Source organism: Gossypium hirsutum, chromosome A02 (genome assembly GCF_007990345.1).
Source record: "Gossypium hirsutum isolate 1008001.06 chromosome A02, Gossypium_hirsutum_v2.1, whole genome shotgun sequence".
Lineage (NCBI taxonomy): Eukaryota > Viridiplantae > Streptophyta > Magnoliopsida > Malvales > Malvaceae > Gossypium > Gossypium hirsutum.
The window spans coordinates 46,208,875-46,222,660 of NC_053425.1; positions in this window are offsets into that span (position 1 = coordinate 46,208,875).

Sequence of the window (13,786 nt, forward strand, 5' to 3'; positions counted from 1 at the left end):
GAAATAACTTGTATTTTTTAAATGGAAGTACAGTTATTGGATCAACATCAACAGTTTCTACAAAAGATGTAGATTCAGAGGCTACCAGATTATGGCATATGCGATTGGGACATGCTGGTGAAAAAGCTTTGCAGACATTGGTAAAGCAAGGCTTATTGAAAGGTGCAAATTCTTGCAAAATGGAATTCTGTGAACATTGTGTTCTGGGCAAGCAGAAGAGGGTAAAATTTGGTCCAGCAATTCACAATACGAAAGGAATTCTGGACTACGCTCATAGTGATGTGTGGGGACCTGCCAAAGTAGCTTCTTTGGGAGGTATGCACTATTTTGTTACTTTTGTTGATGATTATTCAAGAAAAGTATGGGTGTATCTAATGAAAAGAAAAAGTGAAGTTTTGGATGCATTTCTGAAATGGAAGAAGATGGTGGAGACTCAGACTGGTCGAAAGGTCAAACGACTTCGATCAGATAATGGTACTGAGTACAAAAACGATCTATTTCTACAAGTATGCCAAGATGAGGGCATTGTGCGACACTTCACTGTTCGGGATACACCACAGCAAAATGGGGTGGCAGAACGAATGAATCGAACTATACTGGAGAAAGTTCGATGTATGTTGTCCAATGCTGGATTGGGCAAAGAATTTTGGGCTGAGGCAGTTACATATGCGTGCCATCTAATTAACCGTTTGCCATCAGCTGCAATAAATGGAAAAACTCCTATGGAGATGTGGACTGGTAAATCTGCTACTGATTATGATTCTTTGCATGTATTTGGTTCCACTGCATATTATCATGTAAAAGAATCTAAGTTAGACCCAAGAGCAAAGAAAGCATTATTCTTGGGTATAACTGATGGAGTAAAAGGATATCGTCTCTGGTGTCTTGATACAAGGAAGATTGTTTTCAGCAGAGATGTGACTTTTGATGAATCAACCATGTTGAAGTACAAGGATTCACAAAAGGATGACAAAACCAGTAGTACTTTGCAGCAGGTGGAGCTTGAAAAGGTTAACGATGATCCAGCTAATATTGAAGGGACAAATGATGAAGAGGTTCCTACCCAAGAATCTCTACAGCAACAAGATTCAATTGCATATAGAAGGCCAAGAAGAGAGATTCGTAAGCCTGCTCGCTTTGATGATATAGTGGCCTATGCACTTCCAATTACAGATGATGATGTTCCTTCTACTTACACAGAAGTAATAAGTAACCCTGATGGTGTAAAGTGGAAGCAAGCAATGAATGAAGAAATGCAGTCTCTTCATAAAAATAAGACCTGGGAGTTGGTGACACTACCCAAGGGAAAGAAGGCAATTGGATGCAAATGGGTATATGCAAAGAAGGAAGGATTTCCTGATAAAAATGAAATTCGATACAAGACTAGATTAGTAGCAAAGGGTTACGCTCAGAAAGAAGGAATAGACTACAATGAAGTGTTTTCTCCAGTTGTGAAGCATTCGTCTATTCGGATTTTGCTAGCCTTGGTTGCGCAATATGATCTTGAACTAGTTCAGCTTGATGTGAAGACCGTGTTTTTACACGGTGATTTGGAAGAGGAAATCTATATGACTCAGCCAGATGGATTCAAGGTTGCTGGAAAAGAAAATTGGGTTTGCAAACTGACAAAGTCGCTTTATGGATTGAAGCAATCTCCGAGGCAGTGGTACAAGCGATTTGATCAGTTCATGAAAGGGCAAAGGCTGTAAAGGAAGCTATTTGGTTACAAGGTATGGTTAAAACCTTGGGATTGGTCCAGGAGCATATTAATGTGTATTGTGATAGTCAAAGTGCTATTCATTTAGCAAAGAATCAAGTCTATCATGCACGTACAAAGCATATCGATGTACGTTTCCACTTTGTGCGGGAAATTATTGATGAGGGGAAAATTCACCTTCAGAAGATTAAGACTGCAGATAATCCCGCAGATATGATGACCAAGGTGGTAACAACAATCAAGTTCGAACATTGTTTGAACTTGATCAATATTCTGCATGTTTAACAGTTGAAGAAGGCACTATCAAGTGTTGTTGACAAAGGCAGAGAGAATTGTGTGAAGATAAGATTACTCGAATCAAATCTTCAAGGTGGAGATTATTGGGAATTATGCATATTTATGGAAAATCAAAGATATGGGTATCAAATAATGGAAAGTCAAAGATATGGGTATCAAATATTGGAAAGTCAAAGATATGGGTATCGAGATATTGGCATAATAAAATCTGAGATGTTTGCAATATATGGTCCCTAAATTGTAAAGTGACTTTGCAAGTTGATGCCTGAACCTCAACTATAAATAGGCATAACCATCTCTCATTCTATCTCTCAAACTTGCCATTCTCTACTTAAGGCATTGTTTTCTCTCTCTCTCTTTGTAAATTCTCACTTGTATTTTGGAGTGAAATATATTTGGTAGTGCCCGAGGACGTAGGCAAAATTTGCTGAACCTCGTTAAATTCTTGTGTTCTTTATTGTATTATTCTGCATGAATTGTGTGTGTGATTGTAGTGATTTATTGTGCTATTAAATTACGATTGAGGGATATTCTGGCTAGGAAAGACCTGGTACTTAAGCGCTCCTTGTGATCCACCTCTCTTTCCTGAGAATTGAACTTAGTGTGATTTTTTAGTACAATAATTTTACTCTTTTACATGCTTCCGCACAACATACTCAATGCGCTTTTGTAAGGGCAAAACAGATTTTTGATGGGATTCTTGTGGCTAATACAGTAATTCACTAGATTAAGAAAAGGTCGTTTGAAGACAACAATTTGATTCTGAAATTGGACTTCTCGAAAGCATATGGCTACATTAGGTGGGATTTTTTTAAATCTGGTAATGTTTTATATGGGTTTTGGGAAGAAATGGAGAAATTGGATTATAGAATGTGTTTCTACTGTAAGAGCAGCAGTGCTTGTAAATGGTTCGGCGACAAATGAGTTCAAACTTTGTAAAGGGTTACGGTAAGGGGATCCGCTCTCTCCGTACTTGTTTATTCTAGTTACGGAGGCATTACACTTGTTGCTTATAAAGGTAGAAGTGGCGAGGCTGATATATGGGATCGTTAATATAATTACGGATCAATTTTTCTCTCATCTTCAATTTACGGATGAGACTATTCTCTTTTTGAAGGCTGAGGAGGAGACAGTTAATAATGTGAAACATATTCTATGTTATTTTGAGTCATTTTCAAGGACTAAGTATCAATGTTCAAAAATCCTATCTTGTGGGTTTTGGGACAAATGTTGAACTGCTTTGGCATTTGGCAGCTCTATATAGATGCAAGACTGGGAAGCTTCTTTTAAAATATCTTTGAATTCCGTTTGGCGCTGATCCGAGAAAAGTAGCTACTTGGTACCCATTGTGGAGAAGTTCAGAAAAAGGTTAGCGGAGTGGAACTGTAGAACGATGTCATTTGTTGCTAGAGTGGTTTTAATTAATTCAGTTCTGTCTGTACTTCCTATATACTTTATGTCTGTATTTCAGGTGCCATCCACGGTGATAAATATTATTGACAGAATTATAAGGCAGTTTCTATGGGGTGCTTTGAATTGTAAGAGGAAAATGGCAAGTGTAGGTTGGGAGTGAGTGTGCTTGCCAAGAAATATGGGAGGTGCTGGTGTAGTAAATCTGAAGGTTAAGAACAGTGCCTTTATGGCAAAATGGGGGTAGAGGTTTGCAACCAAAATGAATGTACTATGGAGGAAAGTGATTTGTTCTAAGTATGGATCATCTTTACAAGGATGGAGGTTTAAAATGTCCAAGCTTAAGGAAATGTCTGTGGTATGGCAGGGTATTGTAGAAATTTCCAAAAGCGAAAAGGTGTCAAAATGGTTAAGACCGGAATCTTATAAATGGGTGATCAGAAATGGACTTTCGGTTTTATTTTTGGAAGATGTGTGGTGCGAGAGTAGATCCTTTAAGGCAGAATTTCTGAGACTTCATAGATTGGCCATAGTTAGGAATAGTTTGGTGAAGGACGTGGCTTTAAACAATAGTTTTGAAGGAATAATTTGGGAGAATGTTTTCTCGAGAAAGTTGTTGGATAGAGAATGTTGCATGGACAAATTGAAGACGATGTTGGGGATTTGTGAGCTGAATGATGAGATAGAGGATCGTATAGTGTGGATTCACGACAAATGAGGGGTATTCTTAGTTAAAAAGTTGTCGCAATTGCCGGCTTATGATGGAATGGAAGTTGTTGAATTCCCGTTTGATAGAATTTGAAGTCTGAAATATCCTCCAAGGGTGTGTAACTTCTTGTGGTTGTTGGCAATTAATCGCATTCCAACAAAAGATTTTTTGATAAGTCGTGAGATACAAATTAATTCATCAAACAAGAGCTACCCATAGTGTGATGGAGTTTCGAGAAATACTAACCATTTGTTTTTTTAATGTCTTTTTATCAAAAGCTTCTGGTCTTGCATTTTTAGCTGGTGGGATTTAGTTTGGAAGGATGTGGCAAATATTGATGAATTCTATTCTGTGTGTTGGAGTATGAAGTTGACAGGTATTCTATTGCAATTTCATGCTAAACAATATGGCTAGCTCGAAACGAGAAGGTGTTTAAAAGGTCAGTGGCTACAATTGATTCTTTAATATTTCAATAAAAAGTGAGATCGTTGATGTGGGCTAGACCAGTACATGATGATTGTATATTTTCGAAGGTTGATTGGTGGGGACGAACTAAGGATTGCAGGTCGGATAGAAATTTGGGGAGGGATAGGGATTGTGTTTAGGATCCTCCTCCTACGAGTTGGTTGAAATTGAACGTGGCTGGAGTAGTTGTGGAGAAGGTTGCAGGCTGTGGAAGGGTGTTGAAGGACGAAAAAGGAGTGGTCTCTACTCTTTTTTTTGGTAAATGTGGTGCGTGTGCAGTGGAGCAAGCGGTAGTAATGGTTATTAAAGTTGCAAATGAGGTTTTTATTGATTTGATCCGGAAGGTAAATGTTCCTCTGATTGTAGAGTTTGAATTGAGTAGTGTTTTTATTGGCTGAAGTATAGGCGTTTACGACCATAGTTGGTGAGAAAATTATTTGCAGATATTGAAGGAGGATTACGGTATTTGGTGGAGATAAAGTTTGTGGTCACAAATAGTCAAAAGAATGGTATGACTAATTCATTGGCAAATGTTAGACTGTCCAGGAATCACTTTTTTAAAGCTTATTGGTAATCTGTTGTTTCTTGGTGATTTGTATTAGTGCAGTCTGCTTGCTGTTATATTTCTTTGTAAGTTGTACTGTTGTTTTTTGCAGCTCTGTTGATCAGACATGAGCTGTGAGTTTTTATTACTCCATTTTACTTGTAATCAATTGATTAAGCTGAAGAAATATTTAATGCAATTTTTTTAATTTAAAAATATTTAATTATTATTTTATGAATATAGCTTTTGTCACTGAATGCTAATTAAATATTTATTAATACAAATTTTTATTTTTATTAGCAAAAAAAATCCGCACCGTTTCTTTACATACTAATCTTTGTAATTAGATAACTTTAAAAAAATTATTTTTAATTAGAGAAGCAACACTAATATTTCTTTTATTATGGAAAGAAACTATATATAATCATGTCTTTAATTGATATTTAAAAGATAAAAAAAAATAAAGAAACGAAACACATAAGATTGTGGAGTTTTTTTTTTTTTTTTAAAAGCTACACCAATAATATATCAAATAGTAATTCCACATTTGATACTCATCTTTTCTAGTATATGGTTTTATATGGTAGAAATTATTAGGTAAGCTCTTCTTAATGTCTCATCCAATCATATAACGTTATATAAAATTATTTTACACGTTTTTTTTAATTAATAAATATTAACAAAAAAAATTATCCTAAAATTTTACCTTTTCATCTAATTCAAATTCGGATTGATCATCTTCCCACAATCATAGTTTTTCTCCATCCTCCCTCTGTTTTCGCCATGCTGCAGAGCTTGCAGCCATCTATAATCATCGTTGTCGTTGCTACTAAGAGCTGGTTCAATGCCAAAAGCTATTTGACCTATTTGATTCAGTAAAAGCCTAATGTCATGGCATAAATTGATGAAACCTCAATTAGAAAACCTAAAATTCAAAAAGAGTTCAAATAAAAAACAGCATGTCGAGCCAGCTAGAATGAGACTTGCATATTCCATGCGAGGGGAAGTTTTTTGAGTTTTGGCTTCGGTGATTATTATTATTATTATTATTATTATCTCTTAAAAGCAATGAATATTAAAGTTGATACCAAAAGTCCAGAATAAAGAAGCTTTAATTTTTCTTTATAAAGAAATAATATGTGTGCTAACAAATTAGCAACGTATACGGGAAGGGAAAACTTTAATAAGCAAAAACTAAAAATCTCAAAATTATACATAAATTTTGGTTTAATATATAATTGTATACATGAATTTTAATTTAATATAATTATAGATATGAAATTTTGATTGTGTTTCAAATGTATAATTGAAATTTTAATTTTAATTCAATCATACACATTTAAAAAAATAAATAGATCAATATAAAATGATGTTATATCAATAATTGTATTAATAATTTATGAAAGTTAGATTAAACCGAAATTTCATATATAATATTATATAAGATTAAAATTCATATATATATAATTACACCTTAAATCAAAATTAATTTATAATTTTAAAATTTATCCCAAACAAAAAATAAATTGATTAACACAGTATAAACTTTTTTTCACATCTTCAAGAAGATAAAAGAATAAAGAAAATAAAAGAAAAGAAAACCTAGATATATAGTCGTGAAAATTATATTAAATTTTTATCATTATAAACTTCTCGGTTTGAGCGTATTCACAAAGTAAAAAATTAGTTAGGTAATTATGATTTAATTGCTGTTAGAGTTATAATTGATGTCGAAAATTACGGTTTTAAAATGTTTTTTCTATAAATCATGTTCTTAAATATTAAATATTAATATTTATCGAGTTAGTAGAGAAATATTTTAAAATTTGATCTATTAATTTTTTAATTGATAATTAATTAAGGTACAAGTGTAATGATTCTAAAATCAATGGTATCGAACAGTACAATTTTGGGACCCATTTCCGTAAAAATATATATTTACAGAATTACCATATAAGTGAATTGAATTTTGATTAGGTAAATTTGCCGAATTAGTGACTAACTAAGGTATAAAGACTAGATCATAAAAATAGTAAAAATTAAATTACTGTAAATTTTTATTGCTTAAGGACTTATATAGCAATTAAATTAAGGTCTAAAATGACGAAAATACCATTTTGGAATATAGTGGACGGTTGGTGCAAGATTTGTTAAAAATATCATTAAAATTTTAATATTAAAATAATTTAATAATTGTTTATAACATAAAAATTAAAAAAAAAAACAAAGTCACATTTCTTTTCATCTTCTTTCTTCTCCATGGAACACCTAAAGAAAACCAAAAATTCATTTTCTTTGCTTCAAAGCATTTCGTTGTTGGAAAAATCTTAGTTTAAAAACGACTTTTTTGCATAGGGAAAATTAAAATTGAAAAGCGACTCGGTTTGTGATATTTATAGTAATAAACTCTAACCAAATTCATACATGCGTTTTTGACTTAATGGACGCTCATTGTTCTCAGCTTTCAACCAAATGATCTTCTCTGCTATTCTTGTACCACGAACTGTTTCGAATGTGAGCTCAAACCAATTGAATCGAAACACATAACTAGAAAAAGTTTTCTCTCTTTTATTTGGGGTGAAAATGAAAATTCTCTCTTCTTAATAGAAACCGTTACAATTGTTATTCTAAAAAAATATATTTGATAGTTAAAAATAAATTCTCTCTATTTTTCTACAGAGTAACAATCTCTTTAAGTTGTGTTAATAGTTCTACTGATGCCATCTATTATAGGAAGAGAAGGTAAAACCCTTGTTGAGTTGTAGTTGTTTATTTCAAATTGAAAAACAACTTCCTACTTAAAGTAGGAGTGGGGTGGACAGCACACCCTAGTTTACTAGGGTTCCCACCCCTGCATATTATATGAAGGGTTTTGGGTCTCTCTTACATCGGGTCCAATTACGAGTACTTCTTGAATCTTTTGACCCAGTATTCTATAATGTGATCCAACCCGATTTAATTTTTCTATTTCCCAAAATGAACTTTAATATTCTATATTAACAATTTTCTCATCCTTATTTTACCACCAGTAAATTTTTGATAATTTTACCCCCGGTAAAATTTTGAGAAAATATGTTCAATATTTCATAACTCAACATGTTCACTGTGGCCGAATAGTTTATTTTCATTTTAGGGCTTCAAAACAACTCAAAAACATAAACTCATTCTTCCAATAATTTTTAAATGGTCATATAAAATTGTAAATGGATCATTTCCATTTCCATTTTTCCATTTCAGAAAAAACCATAATCATTTTTGAATGTTTTCCATTTCTCTTTTCCTATTCATTATGTTCATTTCTATTTAAACTCGCAATTCATTTTTAGTTTTGACAAGCTAGCGAAAGGACCGATTGGACATATGTAATTAGGGCTCAAGTGATTTATAATTAAGTTTTGAATTTTCACTTATTAATTATAAACTCATTTAGTCATGAGTTCATTCCACTATAGTATCATGACTAAGTTCTCTCCAATGACATACCATTACGAAAGCAACTACACAGTACTCGTCCAATGACTTTATCATAAGTGTGTTACCCTAATAGGATATCTTTGATCTCTTTAAGATAATATCCATTCTTCCAATACGGTCTTATTTTATCACATGGTAACCGTTACATCTTCCTTCATGAAAAAAATAATTACTATCGAATAGTAATTAATTCATTCATCACAAAGACAAAAGATCGATGACCATATTTACTTTTCATCAACCATGTAATGCCAATGAGAGGATATCATTTACCCATGTCTCAGGCTATGAATTCCACTATTGTGAGTGACGCTACGTACTGCAAAAGTAGTACACCCAATTTACCGGCTTTCGGTTCCTTATCTATTTGAATTCAATCTTTTACTTATATCAAAGTGTATGAGTCATGCATACATAGTCCGCCATCTACTAAAGATTTAGGTATGTTACACTATGAACGTCATAAATGGATAGATCTATAAACGAATTCAAGATCTATTCTACTTAGCTCCAGTCTAATGTACTGCCAGTCTAGTCAGTCATATCATGTTTCTATCTTCTAGGAGTTATCCACTCTGATGCCCAAGACGAAGCATCTCCCCAATTGTACTTGATAGATGATATATTAGTCTTTCAATCGGTTTGCTCATTTTCGATTAGACTAAGGACATGTTTAGGTTCGTCTACTAATACAAGTTGTCTTTCTGTAATACGACTTGACCACGTAATACCACTAAATATTAGTTAAAAATAAAAAACCAGTGAGCAACATTTGCTTCCATTTTGCGTTGTGTGCAAAAACCATGTGAGGACTATATATAAAGTATTAATGTAATTCATGAATAGTTTTATTAACCAATCTATTCGAAAAATTATAAGTATACTTAGACAAAAATACTACACTTAAGGCACCAGATCCAACATCGACCCTCTTGCATGGTAAGATAATTTATACATGTTTTTTCATAAATTTTATATTTTTGTGATCGTAGGAGCTCAATATAGCTAACACAATTGTTATTTCTCAAAACTGTTAAAGTTTTAAAATGTTGTCATTTATGAATGCTTGAAGTTTTTGATGTTATTTGGTTAGATATGAAAAAATACTAGTTTTTAAAGTAAAAATTATTGATTTTGAACATAGGGACTAAAGTTTAAGGGACGATTGTAACTACCCCATATTCCAGAAAGATAATGAATACTGTGTTGTAAGGTTTTAGCGTGGGTTCATTTCTCACAATTTTCGATCGGAATGATAACCGACCTAAAGTTAACAGAGATTATTTGAGCTTGAAATTAATCATACTTGATTGGATTATAAGAGTGGATTTTAATAAAAGATAATAAGTGGAGAATGGAGGGGACAAAAGGGCAATTATACCAAAATTTAAAAAGAGAAGAAATGACAGAATGCTCAAATGCTACTAACGCAGGAATGCGCTAATTGCCTTCTAAATTCAAGTGTGTCTTAAAGCCAAAATTAGAAGTCTTTATATACACATCTCAAAGAACTAATTTAATATGATTTATGCCTAAAATTGTAACAGCCCATTTTCAGTGGAATTGAAATAGTCATTTCAGGACCACAAATTCGACGTCAAAAAAAAAAATTAGTATTTTAATGTTTACAGCATTTTAGTAAGATCGTGTAAAAATTTCGTGAAGAATTTTTATAGTTTGCATGCTTAATTTGATATAAAGGACTAAATCGCGTAAAGTGTAAAATTTAAGTTCTATTAGAAAAAGGTGTCAATTTGCTGTGAAATTAAAACATGAATGGACTTAAATGGTAATTATACCATAATTGTTTTTAGTGGCCAAATTTGGACATTAATTAAGCATTATAAAGGATTATAAGTAAGGTTATTATGGTAATTAATAAAATAAACTAAAATTAAATTAAGAAAAAGAAAGATATCATCTTTCTTCTTCATTTTTCCAACCTAATATTAGCTTGGGAAGCCATTAAAGACCATCCAAACATTCATCCATCCTTAGTTCTCATGCATGTGAGTATTTTTCGTCCCGTTTTTAATGATTTCTATGTTTCTAGAGTCATTGTAGCTTAATCTAGCTAGCCCGGGGACTAATTTGCAAAAATATTAAAAGTATAGGGTTTTACCATGAATGTTATTAGTTGTTTTTGATGTTTGATGAATGAAAATGAATATTGGATGATAGTTGAACAACTTTTGTTAAAGAATTTTTGATGAATTTGTCATTTTAAGATTAAATTGAAAATAAGAAAATGTCCATGGTGAAAATGTGAAATAATTGAAATGTATGGCTTGCTAAGGGCTTAGATGATATTCGGCTAGCATGGGTTGGGACTAAATTGCATGGATTTTCATTTTTATGAGCTAGGGACTATATTATAGTGAATTTAAAATTTAAATGGCAAAAGCATAATTTTCCCAAAATATGATTTATTTTGAATTAAATTGAATAGAATGAAATTTGAATAAACTAAATTTTATTATATAGTTCAAGAAAACCAACGTACAGATTTAGATAGGGGAAAAGAAAAAGTATTGGATTAATTGATCGCATTTCTTCGTTCGTGTTTGAGGTAAATTCATTAATTTAAATAACATTGAATTATGTTTGATTTAATTGTTTCATGTTATGTATATTGAAATTACGACTCTACATAAATATCCAACGAAGTTTCGGCGACTTTCGGATCCCGTTTGAACCTTAGGAATATATAATATACAAATGACATGTCATTAGGGGTTACTGTGTTTAAGGTGCTGGTCTTGTACGTCCTACCAGTGGTTGAGTTTTTGGCATGTGTTGTGGTTATTTGACAGCTTGTGTAAGCAGCACTGTGTAGCTACGTCCTGACTGACAGTTTGTGTGAGCAGACCTATTTATGGCTCGAGAGAGAGCATTGATACGAGATATGAGATAGTAGTGGTTTCGACCAGATGATGGCACATAGTGTGCGAGATTCCCGCTTATTCGATATTATTCTAGTGGTTCAATAGGTATGAAAAAGGGAAGGTTCGGCAAATGCTTCAATAAGTGTTGCTATGAAAGTATGAAAATGTATGAGTTGATGATTTGAAATATGCTTAGCCATATGCTTGAAATATGAATGCTTATAAGTAGTGTGTACAAAAGCTATGATGTTTTGAAATGATTTGCTAAGCTATGTGATTGTCTAATTTGAAAGGTTGTTGTTGCTTAAGCTAATGCCAAGTCATGTTGGATTATCTCAAATTGTTTTTATGATTATAAATTGAAATGGTAAGCTTTGTTTATGAATTACGAACTTACTAAGCATTGTATACTTACTTTGTGTTATTTCCTTTGTTTTTCTAGATAATTGAAAGCTCATTCGGATTGGAAGTTATCGGAGATCCATCACACTATCCATCGATTATATCAGTATATTTTGACTATTTTGAGTTATGGTTATAATGGCATGTATAGGCATTTTGTTTAATGATTTTAGCCATTATGCATGGCTTTTATATGTGTTATTTTGGTTGATGAACTAGTTAGTATGATATTAAGATTATATGGTATTATGTGTGGATGTTAATTTGATGTTTGTGTTAGTTAAGTTGATGATAATAAAATGTTGATGGGAATGGTATGGTAACTTTGAATGTAGTTGGTTTTGGTCTAATTGTTAAGATGTGTGATAGGTATGCAAATAGTTATAATGGTACTTATTGTGTATGTATTTTGGTGTATGAACAATATGGCAGATATGCCTTTATGGTTGTTCAATTGGTATGATTTGAACATGAATGAATTGGATAGTTGTTTAGGTAAATTTGATTATGGAAGTTGAGGTGTCATTTTGGCGTAGTGGCTGTATGGATAGTTTTAGGTTGTTTAAGCTTGAATTTTGCATATCTTAGGTGAGTTTTTGATGCTTGATTATAGGTGTTTTTGGCTTATAGAAGTGGTATGAATTTGGGTGAGAAAAATGGCTTGAAAATAGCCTATTTTTCATCCACACGGGCGTGTGTTTCAGCCATATGTGACACACGGCCAGGTGACATGACCGTGTGTCCCCTATAGCTTTCAAAGGGTTACAAGTCAGGTTGTTACGCGGACTGGCACACGGGCATGTGAGGTTATTTCAAATGGTACACGGGCTGGGACACGACCATATGTCCCTATTTCGAATGCCCACACGGCCTACGGCACAAGCGTGTCTCTTGGCTGTGTGACCCTAGCAGGTTGAAAAGTTTTGACTTTTTTCAAAAAATTTTATATGTTTCTGATTTAGTCCTGATTCATTTCTAATGTCTTTTTAGGGCCTCAATGGCTTGTAAAAGGGACCGTATGTATGATTTTTTATTGATGTTGCTATGATTTATGTGATGAAATGTTAATGTTAACTAAATGTTCATTGTATGATGTTATGCTCCAGTAACACTCTGTAGCCCTAATCCGGCGACAGATACGGACTATGGGTGTTACAAAAACCATGCTTAACAACCATCCACTAAATTAGAATTTTCTAAATATAGAATTTGTCAAAGTTAAAAGCCTGATATTTTTATCAGCTCAAAAATAATTCTGCAATTTTTAATTTATCTCGATTTTTTACTTTTTTTTTAACTTTGGCACTCCAATTTTTTCCCTAATAAAATTTAAGTAATAAATCACAAGCTTAGTAGCATTCTATTCAAAAATTAACCCAAATTAGGTACATTAAACATATAAAATTCACTTGCTATCACTTATATAAATGAAACTTGTATTTACTTAAGTATGTTTAAGAAATGATTTTTTTATTTAGTCACATTAATTGTATAATTTAGTCGCTAATTATTCGTAGTTGATTCAGCAATGAATGTGACATACTATAGCTCAGACCCGACGAGCAAGTCGATTATGGGGTGTTTCAAGAGTTCTGTTGCAAATAATTATAATTTCCTTTAACTTACAATTGAAATAATTTTAAAGATCAATTAAGTTTTTAACACCTATTACTTCTACTATTTTCTACCACCTATATGTAAATAAATAGCTTTCCTTTAAAAAGGAATATTGGAGATGAGTTCAATAAATGAACACTCTATGTTTTTTATCTACTCTTTGGTTTCCTTTGAAATTGTGTTTGTCTTATTTAAATTAGAGATATGATCTTCACAAATCTATCATGGTATCAGAGTTATTGTGATTTCTCATGATGGATTATGGT